The 15,514-nt window shown below is 40.1% G+C and overlaps 1 long non-coding RNA gene across 1 annotated transcript in view; it reads right to left on the reverse strand.

Annotated features, from left to right (window-relative positions):
* Window positions 1–707: 707 nt before the first annotated feature.
* Window positions 708–15,514, reverse strand: part of LOC112673584 (uncharacterized) — a 31,725-nt gene continuing 16,918 nt past the window's right edge. Inside the window, exons 2-7 of the long non-coding RNA XR_004808947.2 lie at window positions 5,449–5,817; window positions 4,665–4,752; window positions 4,375–4,425; window positions 3,871–4,039; window positions 3,263–3,438; window positions 708–1,328 (exon numbers count right to left, since the gene is read on the reverse strand). This is a non-coding gene — a long non-coding RNA (uncharacterized LOC112673584). The remainder of the gene's footprint in view (window positions 1,329–3,262; window positions 3,439–3,870; window positions 4,040–4,374; window positions 4,426–4,664; window positions 4,753–5,448; window positions 5,818–15,514) is intronic.

Consider the following 15,514-nt stretch of genomic DNA (forward strand, 5'->3'; position numbering starts at 1 on the left):
CTCTCACCTCTCTGCTAATGGCCTTCCTCCCCTTTGTATCCACAGACTCCTTCCCCTCTGCTTAGCTCACATAAGCTTCATGTGCCTCATTGCCTTTGAAATTTCCATGTCTGTGTGGATTCCCTGCATGTACACCTATTAAATATTTCTCCTGTTAATCTGCCTCTGCAAATCTGTCGATTTGCTTCTAAGTCCAGCTAGAAGGACCATAGAGCAGAGGAAGATCTTCCTTTTTGACAGTTGAGAAATACTCATTTAGATCAGTGCTTCTCAAAGATTAATTTGCACAAGAATCAAGGAGGATCACTTCAAAAAGTAGGTTCTGGTTCTGGACACTGGGAGTTCAGGCTGGAGGTTTTGTGTTTTCAATAAGCCTCCAGGCGAGGCTAATAGTGCTGGGGAGAGGACATTTTCAGCAACAAAATCCTAGAATCAAGTGCCAGGTGTTAAGACCTTCCTTTGAAGTGATGGGCCATCATTGACATAACGGAGCAGATTCAGTGTGGCAGAAGGCCAGCTACCCAGGATAGATGGTTGGATATTCATAAAAGCATGAAGACAGAATAGTGTTTTCTTGACCTCTTTAGTTTCCTCAGCGTTTAGGACTTGTACTTAGCTAAAATATTGAGATTGAAGCACTTTGTTAATAAAATAAGACCCACTATCTCTTTATTTGTTCCAGAGCACTTTATTATAGCTATGGCTTGATTGCTTCATTTCCTTTGCAAATCAGGAAAGGGAGTTATGTGTCCCCGTTTGATGGATATAAACACTGAGGCCCCAAAATGGTAATAGATCTGGGGTCTTTATTAAAGTAGTCTACGAATAAGTGTTTTACAATACTAATGTTTCTAATAAGTCCAGATATAGGCTCTAATTTAGAACATTATTAATTAGGAACCAGTGCTTCTCAAATGCTAATGTGCATACAAATCCTTGGAGTCTTGATAAAATGCAGACTGATTCCTCAGGTTTGGGTACAGACAAGCTCCTGGGTGATGTGGTGACGTCTCTCCACGGACCACACTTCAGGCGTCAAGGAACTCAATCTCATCTCTGTGGATTCCGCTTGCTCAGCTCTGGCATTCTTCTCATCATTTTCATGTGTTACTAAGCACTTAGCAAATGTAGTGAGTGTCAGATGGGCTGACAGTTCATTTATCTCCATTAAAAAATTGAAAACAGTGCTTTGGAAAAACATGGGTTCTTTACCTATCGTACCCTAAGTCCTAGATTATAAAAAACAAATGTAAGTAATGAGTAGTCTTGACATTTCAGCTTTCATTATTTCATCTCACATGCTTATCTTGGGACCTTATCGGCAACACCTGTATGCAAAGGAAAAGATTTACAAAATCAATATTGAGTCATATCTTTTATTATCTTCACTACCATGTGGAAAACTCACAATACTTTGCAAAAATAACCTATTCATGTTTTGTTGGCGATGGTAGTGTGGTGGGGTTTTTCTGTTATTGTTACTTCTATTCACTCTCACTTTTATAATGAATACTTCTTGGTGTGTGTCTGAAATAAATAACTACCTCTCCAAAGATGAATCCCAAGCTAAGAATGCAAGCAATTTATGATGTCAAAAATGAGAGCAGTGTTTGTTTGGAAAGATCACCCACTTAACAGTGTCCTTAAAATCATCCTCTTAGAGTTCCCCAGAGGGCTGATAGAAGAGTTTTCAAAGGTCTTCAAAACTCTCTTTTTGCTCTTGGTTTGAGGGACAAGGAGAAAAGAAGGAGAAACATCACCCCTTCTACACACAGACACACATACTCAAAGTCACTTGCACTCACCATTGCCTGAACATGATCCTATTCTTTGTTTTCAGAAAGTTACCACATTTTTCAGTAATAACAAAGAGAATAATGGCACTCCCTTTACCCTCACACAAACCATCACTTAAGTTTTTGCGATAGATTTATTGCATTGGTATCTCCAGTTCTCCACTCTTCTCTATGGCTTTGGTAGTGACCTCCCATGCTGACTCTGGACTTGGCTGAATGCTTGTTTTCACCAATTGGAGAGTAGCAAATTTGATCCAAGTAGAAGCTTGTACGAGCATGTTATCTGCCTCCCCTCTTGCTTCTCTGAGGACCTGTGCTAGCTAACCTGTTGGAGGCTTAGGACAGATACATGGAAGAGAGTGGCATTGTCTAAGTTTAGGCAGACCTACCCCAGCCATTCTCCAGCTTACAACAAATGCATGAGAGAGGCCATTGAGGTCAGTTGGACCCAGCCTGTGACAACAGAATAGCCTGGCCAACTCCTAGACTCAGGAGAAGTAAGGCATGGTTGTTGTTGCTGTTTTTAAACCACTGTTTTTGGGTGACTTGTTCCTAAATGTGAAATGTGAAATGTTTGGCATCATCCTTGGAGAATGGCAGAGTCATATTCTTTTGGAGTTGGGAAAGTCTTCAGACCCCTTCCGATCAAGGATTTATAAACTTAAATACCAATAGACATAAGGAAGGACATTTTAAAAGTAAAGCTATCCAAAAAATAAATAAATAAAATTAATTAAAAAGTGAGGCTATCCACCCATAAGACAACAAAGTAGTCTTTGACAGACACATCGAAAGCATACAATATGATCTAAAAGTATTCATATAACAAAAGTCTTTAAAATGCCGTGTGATCCAAATAAAACCCCTCAGTTAACTAAATACAGCCCATGGGGCCCCAGCATCTGAAGTCTGATTTCTAGTTTGGTCTCTAAATGAAGTGATGTAATAGTGTTGGCTGGGTTCCTACATGTGGTTGGAGATCAATCCAGGACTTATTCCAGGCCTCTTACCAGCATATCTATGAGGTAGTTATTTTATTTTATTTTATTTTATTTTATTTTATTTTATTTTATTTATTTTATTTTATTTTATTTTTTATTTTATTTTATTTTATTATTATTTTTCTTTTCTTTTCTTTCTTTTTTTGAGGTAGTGATTTTATTACCATTTTACTGCTGAAGTCGATGAGGCTCACAGTTTCAGTAACTACTCCAAGGTCACATTGCTAGTTAGTAGACCATCTAGGATTCAAACTCGGCCCTGTCTCTGCTTGTAGGTTCCTAATGTCCTAGACCAGAGGTCAGCAAGCTATGGCCCAAAGGCCAAATCCAACCCAGCCACCTGTTTTTGCAAATAAAGTTTTATTGGAACACAGACCCACTCATTTTTCTATGGCTGCTTTGACACCACAATGGCAGAGTTGAATAATTGTGACAGAGGCCAACAAAGCTGAAAATATTTACTACCTGGCCTTTTGAGGAAAAAGTTTGCCAAATCCCCAGCCTGAAGGCTTCCTTCTCCTGCTAGAACCACAAGGTCTCCAGGAGAGGCAGAGTCTCCTGTGTGTCATTGGTGGAACCTCTCATTCAGGCTCACCACAACTCCAGGTACGTGACCCGCTCAAGGTCTGAAGCTGACAAAGCTGGAAAGATGAGAAGATGTAAAAGAGCATTTTGACTTAACATTAGCCTAGAGTTCCGTAATACTAAAGTTTGTAGCGTAAAGAAGCCCATTCCCTAGCAGCCAACTAGCAGCAGCCCAGAGAGCACCTGCCAGTTCCTGGGCTCCCAGCCTTTCCTTTTTGCCTTTCATTCAAACGTGGGAAGAAACCATCAGCAGGGCTCCTAAAAGTTTTCAGAGTCTTTAATCAAACAAAAGATGAGAAAAACCTGTCAGTTCTCCCAAATAGCTAAGCTCCATCTTTTATTAGAAAAGGAGACAAAATATTGTGATTTGAGCTTCTGTGGGAGCAAAGGGAAGGGAAACCGCTTTTAAATAAAATGGTGAACATTTTATTTAAATGTGCGACAGCCCTGTTCTGCAATGAGACAGAGCAGTCACGTGCACTGCTCACCGAGACAGAAACAGGGGTAGCCTTTAGTTCTATTTTCATCTGTGCCCTGGAGAAGCTGGAAGACTGTTTACCAGTCCATCTCTACCCAAGCTGGCAAATTCCCATAAACATGCGGTTTCCATTTTTTCATTTGAGGGCAGACATCAATCAGGGTAGAAAAAAATTCACTCTGGAAAAAAAGAAAAATTGGTCCAAATCCTGTGAGCCAATCTCCTCTTTTCTCTTCCCATTTTTTATTCCCTCTGGATCCCACACTGCCTGAGGCTTGGTCAAGCCAGGAGTCTAACATTTGACTGGCTCGAGAATTAGCTGGGTAGCAGTCGAAAACTCTGTTTTCCTAAACCCCATCCCATACCCGCTGACTCAGAGCTTGCAAAGGATGAAATGTGAGGCTTTGTATTTTGCAAACGTCCTTCAGGCTGTCCTACGCCCTGGCCTGGCTATAGAATCTGTCTTCTCAAAATGATTCCCTCAAGCCCATGAATGACTTTAATGCAAACCCACCTGCTCTTGTCTCCTCTAAATAGAAACTGATGCAATGAGAGGCAGGTTCTCCTATGAACAAATAAATAGAAACGATATGAGGTTCTATCTAATGTAAATATTCAATTGTCATTATTCATGACTTGTTAACTGTTAGACTTTAGAAAATCATTTAATCTCGCTGGGTTTTATCCCTCAGCTGTTAATTGGCTTAGGTGGCTCAAAAATTCTCTTACTATATATCTCTCTTATACCCCCAGTCAGGGAATAAGCTCTGGACTATTTATTTTCATTTATATTCAAGCTCTTACCCAAAATACTCTCCTTGAAGATGGATGAGCCATCTCCACTACTCTCCTCTCTATGGCTCAACTGGTGCCTCATGTGGGCAGAAGAAAACTAAAAGAGGAGAGAGAGAGGAGAGCATGTAGAAGGTAGAAGAATTTTCATTTACAATTCAGATGATTTCCTCATGGTCCTCTGTCCCTATGGGTCAGTCACTCAGTTATTTTGTTAGACATTGCATAGGTACAAGACACATAAAAGGCATTCAGAAAAGACTTGTGGGTGACATTTGTTTGACTACAACTTTTGAGCAACTTCGTTCGAATATGTCCGAGAATAACCAAAGACCCAAAATGGTCTCTACTGAGGATGAACTTAGTATGTTAGACAAGGAAAGCTAGGAGGAGAAGCTCATCAGGCCTCCCCTAATGAGTAGTGAGAGCCAAATAGAAGGCAAGAGGGAGACAGTCTTTTCTAAATTAGGAAGGCTCCACATGGTACTTTGCAGTTATTACAAAGGGGACTGAGAAGTTGCCATTGGGATTGACCATGATCACAGTATGATGTCATCTGCATGAGGCCATCTGCTTCTCCAGTTTAATACTGGTGTACAGTTCTCAACCGAGTCCAGTATGGCTGTTGGAGGCTCAAGCTGGCTTCAGGTTACATGGGAGCCATGCTTTTCTGTGAATTGGCAAAGTTCAAACAGAAATTTCCTTTACTACAAAACAGAAGTAAATAAGATCATACTATATTTATTGCTTTATAACCTGCCTTTTGTATCACACAATACACTAGAACATCTCTTACCAAAATATATTAACCTTTAACAGCATTTGTAATGACTACGAAGTATTCCATTATACGAATGTGCTATCACAGTCATGTACCATATTGCTGATCTCCTGGCTGGAGGGCCTGAGAACTAGGAATCCAGGTGGTGAGTGATGGGCACGAGGCCTCCAAAGCCCGAGGTCCAGGCTACAGCTAGTGTGGGATCATCTCCTTGCTCTGCAGAAAGGCACTGATGATGTCAGCCACGTTCTGAGGTTGGTTCAGGTGCACGTAGTGGTTGCCTGGGACTTCTATGTACTGGAACTGCTGCGGAGGGCAGGGAATGCTTAATCAGGTGCAGCCCAGGTAAGAGGGCTCTGCTGTGCTGGGGCCTTCCCAGGGCTGCTGCCTCACAGAAAAAAAAAAAAAAAAAAAAAAAAGGTTTCTTCCATTTCTCTGATATTACAGACAGAGCTTCAGTGCAAAGTCTGAGAACCAAATAATGCACAGACCCTCATTTATTTTCTTTAAGTACATTTCTAGAATACAACCACTAACCCAAAAATAATAGGCATCTTTAAAACTGTATTTACTGCCAAAATTGTCCCCTAGAACTGGATCATTGTTTGATACTTCTACCACCAAAGGCATGTGCTACATCATTCATGTGTAAGATCACAGGCAAGGATAAGCAGAGAATTGAAGACTGACTAGGCTTGGGGTCCCTGCTCCTTCTCTAATGGGGAATGGCTGGCCACTGGGCAGCCTGATTCTGTTTAAGGTATAGTTGGATACTGTCACAGTTATGGCCCCTCCAGAAGCTGACCCTGAGACAAAGATTCATTTACAAATGGGTTATTTGGAAGGTGACAACAGCAAACACTAATTAAAGGGTCTAGGGAGAAAGAAGGAAGAAGTCAGACAGGGTAGGAAAGGTATGAATAAAAAGTGTGATATCAAGCAAGTTACCACTATGAGAAGCTGAAGATTGATCTTGCTGGATAACTCTGCAAACATCTAGAAGATGCTCCCCAGAGCTGCCTTCCTGAAGAGCAAGGGAGCTGCAGTATCTATACAGCAACTCCCCCTAGACATGAGTTGAAGGCTGCTCTGGGAGGATTTGATTCTCCAGCACTCACAGCCTGTTGGCATTGCCAAGCAAATGATGCAGAGCCAGTAAACTCTGAAAAGGTAAGAGCCATAAGGGCTGCAGCAACATTATGGGTGACGTATGCATGGTGGGACCAAGTGAGTCAATGATACACTGCTCTGCAATTTCTAGGCAGACCCTCCTGTCACATTCTAGCCCTTATACAACATGGCAAAGCTTTACAAAGCTACCCTGAGCATCCAGGTTATGGTGCAGCCCTAGTGAATGAGAATGCATCATGACATCTATTGAAGTATAAATCACATGAAGTAAAATGCGACTTATTTGAAATTTTTTATTCCAACTGTGATGAAGTAACAAAAACAAGATATGCCCAACAACTAAAAACTCTCCCAACAACTGAAAAAACTATCGACAAAACAGGGGCACTAAAATTGACAGTCAATAGAACATGTAACTCTTTTTATGGGGGTTGTGAGTTCAAACCCCATGTTGGGCGTAGAGATTACTTTAAAAACCTGGACAAGATACATGAAACAATGGTTTTCAAAGACTAGACAGAAAGCAGGGCAAGACAGTGGTTCATAAGAGAGAAGAAAGAAACAACATGAATCTGTGATTGTCACAGGTTACCAACTGGGGAGAGTTTTCAGGTTTTAGCACAGAGAGGAGGAACCCTCACAGAGTCAAGGGGGGTGGGAATAGTCAAGGAAGCTAGAGTTTGCAGGGCTGTATACCAGAAAATAGATAGAAGCACAGTGAGAGAGAGAACAGGGGAGGGAGCTTCAGAGTTCTGCATGGGGTTCCCATCAAGTCCTTAGCTGAATACTGATAAGACTCAGCATGGGAGGAAACTACTCAAGGCCAGGGAAAGAACCACTGTAAAAGAGCAGGTGAAAATTACTCAGAGCTTATTCAGAATTAAAAATAATCACCATTTCCAACAGCAGAATGGAGAAACCTCATGATACACATTTGGTTGAGTACTGATTACTCATTTGTTTGCATATGCTTATTTGAGATCTGGTTGAGTACCCAGAAAGACATTGCCTCTGCAGCGTGACCAAATTAGCCACAGAGTTAAGCCTCTGGTCCTGTCTAACAAAGCTTAAAAGCAAGTCTCAAATGAATCAAATAATTTCTAAGTATAAAACTCATATATATTTAAAAGAATTAAAAAAAGATCCAGTACTCAGCAATGTAAACATTACAATGTCTGATATCCAGTCAAAAATTACCAGATATGCAAAGAGATAGGAAAATACAAAGAAGAAAAATCAATCATAGAAATAGAGAAATGACACAAATGATAGAATATACAAGGAAAATACATGCTTTGTATTCAAGAATGTAGAGAAAAGAATGAGCATAAGGAAAGACACAGAGGTAATAGAAGACTCACATTAGCTTCCAGAGATGAAAAACATAATGCAATACAATGTTTGCAACAACAGAAAATACAGTAGAAGAAAAGATAAGTAAACTTGAAGACTTAGTAGTAAAAATTATTCAAATGAAACCCAAAGTGAAAACACACTCATTTTATGTGCATATTTTGATGCTTTTTGGCAAACGTATACACCTGTGTAACCACTACTATAGTCAAGATATAAAACACTTCCATCATCCCCAAAACTTCCCACATGTCCCTTTGCAATCACCAACCTCACCCAACAATTTCTGGTTCTAGGTAATTCCTAATTTGCTTTCTGCCAGTATTGTATTAGGTTTGTCTTTTCTTATGGTTTATATAAATGAAATCATACAATAAGTACTCTGAGTTCAATTCCTTTTAAGTGTACCCCTTGTTATTCTTTTATTCAACTGTATGGATGTGCTATTACTAGTTTATCCATTCACCAGTTGATGAACATTCTGGTTGTTGCCAGTTTTGAGTAATTTTGAATAAAGCTTCATATTCGGATCTTGTGTCAAAGTTTCAGATTTTTTTTTTTTTTTTTTTTTTTGTAAATACCTAGGAATGCAATGGTTGGGTCATATGGTAGGTATATATTTATAAGAAAACTGTTAAGCTCTTTTCCAAAATGAGTATTCCATTTTATATTCTTACCAGGATGTATGAAGAGTTTCAATCATTTCACACCATTGCCAGCACTTGGTATTGTCACCCTTTCTTTCTTAGTTTCTCTCTCTCTCTTTCTTTCTTTCCTATTTTTGAAATTTGAAACATTCTAATTATTATGTAGTATTATCTCATGGGTTTAATTTGCACTTTTGTGATAATAACAATGTTAAACACATTTTCATGTGCTTATTGGCCATTCATACATATTCTTTTGTAAGGTATCTATTCAAATCTTCTACCCATTTAAAAATTACATATGGCGTATATGAGTTCTTTATATACTCTAGATATAAGTCTTTTGTTAGATATGTTTAGCAAATATTTTCCCTCAGTTTATGGCTTGTTTTTCCTTCTCTTTATGGTGTATTTCAAAGATCAGACATTTTGCTTTGTTTTATTTTTAACATTTACTCTTACTCTCAAAAGATTCTTGTTACCTAGATGAGTGTGATATCATTTTAACATTTTAGAGATAAGGAGCCCCAACAGGTTCATTGCTGGGTTCAAAGTCACACAGCTGGTCAATCAAAGACAATGTCAATATGAAACCTTGAGTTTCCTGATTCTAAATCTATACAGAATTTGAGTGTGCTCACTCAGGAGCAATTCAGGGGTTTACCCTCTTGAATGACATCTAAGAGAAATCTGCTTTATGCAGTGACCTCCTAGCAGGTGGAGGATTTCAAGGCTCTAGTATTAATTTATATTCCAGCTATGGCTGTGTCTTCCCACCCACGAAGGGAGATGTGGAGAAAGAGCAGGAGCTCCTTCAAGCTAAAAGCTACTTATTAAACCTGACAGATGATGGAGGAGCAGGATCACCTGCCCTCTCATCACCTCTGACCTCCCTTCAACTTCCATTCCCTTCTTGGACTTTAAAAAAATTGCTTTTTAATAATATCCATAATTCATGAAAAGAAATGATAAAATCAAAACATATTACCACTGGCTTATAAACGCTAGCACTATTAATTATTAACAGCCCAAGAAGGAAGCCAGGAATGATCCCAAAGGTGAGAGAGATAAAGGCACTAGTGGAAAAAAAATGTTGCATATTAAATGGAAAATTAATTTCTTTTCTCAAAGAGCAAGCAGAAGTTTAGCTAAAACAGGGGCCTTGGCAATCGTCTAATGAAAAGCCCTCATGCCACAGATGGAAAAAACCTGAAGCCCAAAGCATGGCTTGCCTTGAATTAGAATACGGCAGCAAAACGTGCTTCTTTCTATTGTTATCCTGTCCTCTAGCTCTGCCTCTTTCAATGCCACCCTTGACATTAGGGAGGACAAGTGTTTTCCAAAATAAAGGGACTTGTTTGCAAAGCCCAAGAATCAGTCCTTATTTTAATGTTCCAAAGCTCATTGCCACCTCTTCAATGCAAATAGAATCATCCCCTCCCCAGCTAGAGATGCCAAGTGCAGACCTTGCACGTGCAGGTAGAGCGATCTAAGTGATTTACCTCAAGAACATCAATGTCAACAGGCTCTCCTAGCCCCTGGAATTTCTCTACAGAGATATAATCCTTAGGGGCGTAAAGGTTGCTCTGTCTTCAGAAAATCCCAACTAGAATGTAAACACTGCAGGAACTTGGGACAATTACCTCTCTGAGGTTCACTTTCTCCATCAGCAAAATGGGGCTCGTGATATGACCTACCTCATCAGGTTGTTCTGAGAATTGAGCGAGATGATGCACTGAAGATGTGAACACAGGTAGAGGGTTAGGTAAGGATGGCAAGGAACCAGATGAGAGACTGAAGGGGGGGCAGCTCCGGTGGCCCAGCAGTTTAGCCCTGCCTTCAGCCCAGGACTGGATCCAGGAGTCCCACGTCAGGCTCCCTGCATGGATCCTGCTTCTCCCTCTGCCTATCTGTCTCTCTCTCTGTCTCTAATAAATATAAATAAAATCTTTAAAAAGAGAGAGAGAGAGAGACTGAAGGGAAGGAGACACACCCAAGAATCTGGGGGAGGGCAGGAGGTACACAACTAAACCAAAAGTTGCTACAACCTCCTATACAGTTTTGCTCAGGACCATGATCTGGGGGGGCAGGGGAGGGGGAGTGAATAAAACCTGGGTTAAAAAACAATCCTTCCCTGATAGGAATTCTCCCCTTCCACTCCAGGTGAGGACAGATCCCACTTCTGAGGTGGAGCTGAGCTCTGCTACTACAAGGAAAATTGTTGAAATCAAGTGGGGAGCTCTCTGCTACCTGGAGGACACTAGTACTCTCCTCTCGGGAACCTCTGGCTCACAAATCATGCAATTTATTCTCTTATTTTAACAAAAGGACTTACTTTGATGATGTTTCTATCATTTTTTTCCCATTGGCATTTGAATTCCACCAAAGTTTTAGCAAAGAACAAGTTATTCACCCCAAGGCATGTGTTTTTATATGAGAGTGGAGAAAAATAGAAATTTCAGAGAAGTTCAACACAAGTGGCTCTTCTAGTTAGCATGGGATAAGTCTTTTGGAGAAAACACTGCTCTCCTCAGTGGTTAATGTTTTCCATCAGCTTCTTCCCTCTGCATCAGGCACTACCTCCTCCTATGTGCCTCCTCACCCAAATCCTGTTCTACGGGGACCACAAGGTGCCAAAATTCTTCTATTCAGTTGTGTTTCAAATGTATAAAGAATTGAGAATGTTGTTGGCCTGTAACCCAGATAGCATATACCTCTCCTTTTTTCCACATTTCCAACCCAAAAGCAAGATTAACCCAGGAGTTTCCAATAGAATCTTAGCGCTAAGAGGCAGAAGATTGAAATGTCAGGACTTTCTGACAGCTTTAAATCAGGCTTTCACAGCCGTGCTATGATACTCTCCTCTAGTTTCATTTTTAAAAGTCAAATGTATTAGATTTTTCTCTCTTCATTGACTCTATTTTGATTTTGAAAAGTACACAGATAAGTAATAGCACTTCTTTTCTTATTCCTTTAATGTATAGTTTATATTTGAAGAAGAGAAGGCAATTGCAGCTAAAAACCAATAAATAGACACAATTGCCTGTTTGGGACTAGATCCCCCTCTTTACTAAACCCCTGCTTTGCCTCAGTTTCTGTGGGAGGTCTGACATCAGTGGGAAGGATGCTTACACTCTGGGAGGGTTATGTGCTGAGCTTTGGATCTCAGTGATTTCTCCAGTAATTCCAAGATGGATTGTGCCTTCTATTTTTGGATTCACACTGGGAAGCCAATTAAATTAAAAGGCTATTCATTTCACTATATTTGTCCCCAGGCTGCTCAAATAGAAATGCAAACGAATTCTATTGAGTGAGTTTTGGGCCTCAAAAAGAATGCCTTCTCACATGTGTACTTCAGAGTCCAATCTGCATGAAGGGGGAGAAATACATACCCCAACCCATGTGGCTACTTGGAGGCTTCCTTTGCAAACTCAGTTTGAGGTTATATTAAATGAAAGCATGGTCAGCGCATCATGGCCATTCACAGGTCCTTAGTGCAGTTGACAGAAATAGGTCTGTGTTTACTGAAATGATCACAACTGGGAGGAAAGGAGAAAAAAAGTCTCCTCTCCAGCTTACTTAGAAGAGTGAAAAAATGATAGAGTCTAAACATGGCAAATACTGCTTCTTTGGTGTCATTTCCATTCACAACGGAGCCCTAGCCTTTCAGAGAAGACCCCATGCCAGCAGCCTCTAAGCCCCAACCTCCAGTTTCAAATCCTACAAAATAGGACAGTATGCTGTCCTAATAGCTCAAACCAAAGTCCTGACTTATGATGAATGGCCAGGGATAACCAGATCAGAGGTTTCAAGTGCAGTTGACTTAACCCATAGAAGCTCACTCTGAGGGGGTAAAGTCATGGGTAGGGATCAACCAGATGGGATCATTAAGCCTTCTTGAGAAAGGATCAGTGGGGAGTGGACACTGAGACCACATGTCTATTACACACCCACGTGAGTAGAAAGGGTTTCGCAAAATGAGCTAACTGGTGGCTTGTCGAAGAACTAGAAGCAACTAGAATTTGCAATTTTTTTTCCTTAAAACACATGTGGCATGTGGGATGTGGAAGGATTGTCCTCCAACAGTCCTTGTACAAAAGTGATTTCAATTTTGAATAGATGAGCTTCCTTAAAAGGAACAGGACTTTCTCACTAGCCTATAGTCTATAAAATAACACCCTGCAACCTGCCATTTGTAGATCATTTCAGGGCCTGGCCAGCCCAAATTGAAACTTGCCCACCAACAATGGCAGATGAAATGTTAGGTTTCCTCTAATGGCAGGGCTACCAGAGCCTCAGTGATGTGAGAGGATGCGGGTTATGATGGCTGTCGTGGCTTTCATTATGGCTTATTGAGACCTGTCTGGCAGGATGTAATAAGCAGAACAAAATTTGAGACAACAAAAATGTTTCAATGTTTATGAAACTCCAAAACTATTTCCCAGAAAAAGAAGGCATTTGGAGCAAATTGAAAATCACTTGACTTCATCTTCATTTTCATGGAAAAAAAAAAAAAAAAGAAGTCCCCATTCTGAGGAACATTCACCTCTGTCTTTGAAATTCCTATGTACTTAAAAATGCCTGGAGAGAAAGAAGGGAGAAATGGAGAGAAGTGGGAAAGAAGGGGGGGGGGGGAGAGGTAGAAAAGGAATGTGAAGAGCTTGGAATGTGAAGAGCCATTTGACCATCTAAGTACCTGCCTCTCAAATTTCAAAACACACTCTTTTATTTTCTTTTTCTCATAAAATGAAGCAAATACAAACCTGGGGCCTAATCTTTCATCAGGGAAAATGTCCTCTGAAAAGTCTGTTGGTTTTTTTGGTGAGTGTCCCAAATCAGTTAATATAATCAAAATGAATGGGCAGTTTTTGATTCTATTGTATTCCTACTATCCCCTAAAAATAGGCAAAGCCATCAAAAAAATGCCAGCAAATATGTACTGAATGTTCATAGCAGGTCTATTCATAGTAGCCCAAAACTGGAGACAACCCAAGCAATCGTCGGGAATTGAATGGATAAATAAATTGTGGCATATTCATACAATGGAAAACTAGCAGTGAGAATAAACAAACTACAACTAGATGCAGCAATAGGAGAAAATCTCACAAGCATAGGGTTTAACAAAAGAAACCAGATGCAATGGAATACTTATTATATGATTCCATTGACATTAACATTCAAAAGCAGGCAACTAATTTATGATGATGAAAGCCAGATTACTAGTTACCATTGGAAAAAGGGAACATGTGGGAACCCCTGGAGTGTTTGTCATGTTTTCTTTCCTGATTTGAATGATGGATACACCTCGTGAAAATTCATCGAGCTTGCACTTGCCTATATTTTACTGCCATAAAAAGTTTACTTAAAAGCAAATATGATATGAGCAAACTTTGGGGAGTGATGGAAGTGCACTATATTTGAATTGTGATGGTGATTATGTGACCATATATATTTATTAAAACTCACCAAACTGTAGACTTAAAGTTGGTGAATTTTATTATATGTAAACTATACCTAATGAAGCCAATTTTTAAAAGATTAAAGAGTTCAAGGGAAAAAAAAATTTACTCTCTGCACACAAAAGCGGCTTGAGAACAAATTCAGAATAAAAGTAACTGCATGCATTTATTCCTGTGCTTTATTTTGCAGGAAAAACAAATAAATCAATAGCTCAAATGCTTCAATGTGTGTGAATTATATTAGAATATAAGTCCTCAAAGGCAGAGATCCTGTTTATATATGAATCTCAGTACTAGCCAATTGGAAAATTGAGCCCAGGGATTTTCATTGCAAGTCTAATTCATAATCCTCTAAATGTCTCCCAGTGTCACTAATGTGCTTGTATCAGCACATTATCGTGGCTATGCACAATAATGCTGCCAAACAACCACAAAACTTCATTTATTGCTCAGGCATCTGGAGTCAGCTGGGGGATGCCTGGGCAGCTCTGCTTATCTTCCATAGCTTGCTTCCATGCCTGGGCTTTGGCTAGCTACTAGTAGGTTGATATAAGTTGTCCTCAACTGGAATGACTGTGGCAACTTAAAGTTATGATCTTCCAAGATGGTGACCAGTGATTTTTGCCTTCCACTATATCCTTGCCCTGTGCAATCACCTCCCACATAAAATAGGGCTGTCCTGTGTAACTAATAGGATACTCCAAAGATGACAGTCATTCTAAGGTTTGCTTCCTGAAGACATTATAGATTCTGCTTTATTATTCCTTTGGACCACTCAGCTAAGTAGAAGCCGCACCATGATGTGAAGACACATAGTCAGCCCTATGGAGAGATTCACATGGTGAGGAACCTTCAAGGCCTCAACATCCAGCACCAACTTGCCACACACATGCATGAACCATGTTAGATATGGACTCATCAGTCCCAGCCAAGCCTTCCAATAACCATAACCTTTGAGCCAGAACCCTGAGCCAGAACCAACCAGCTGAGCCACTCCTGAATTCCTAAACCATAGAAACTCCGAAAGAAAATAAATGCTTATTGTCTTGAGTTGCTAAGTTTTGGGATAATTTGATATGCAGTCATAGATAACTAATATACTTGACTCAATATCATGTAGCTCCGATCATTCAATAGGGTACCCTGGATTCATCATGATGACAGCAGAGATGTAAGAGAGCAAGTGAAGACTTGCAAGCATTTTTCAAATCTCTGTTTGCATCATCATGTCTCCAAAGATCTCTTTGGACAAATTAAGTCTAATGACTCAGCTCAGAGTGGTAGGGCAGGGCAGGTTAGCTCACCTACCAAAGGAAGGCACTACAAATTTATATGACAAAGAGCATGGTTGGTGGTTTTATATTTTTTTAAAGATTTTATTTATTTGAGAGAGAGGGTGAGGGAGAAAGAGAGGAAGAGAGAGAAGCAGACTCCCCACTGAGCAGGAAGCAGGAGGCAGGGCTCCACCCCAGGACCCTGGGATCATGACCT

Source organism: Canis lupus, chromosome 24, assembly GCF_003254725.2.
Source record: "Canis lupus dingo isolate Sandy chromosome 24, ASM325472v2, whole genome shotgun sequence".
NCBI lineage: Eukaryota > Metazoa > Chordata > Mammalia > Carnivora > Canidae > Canis > Canis lupus.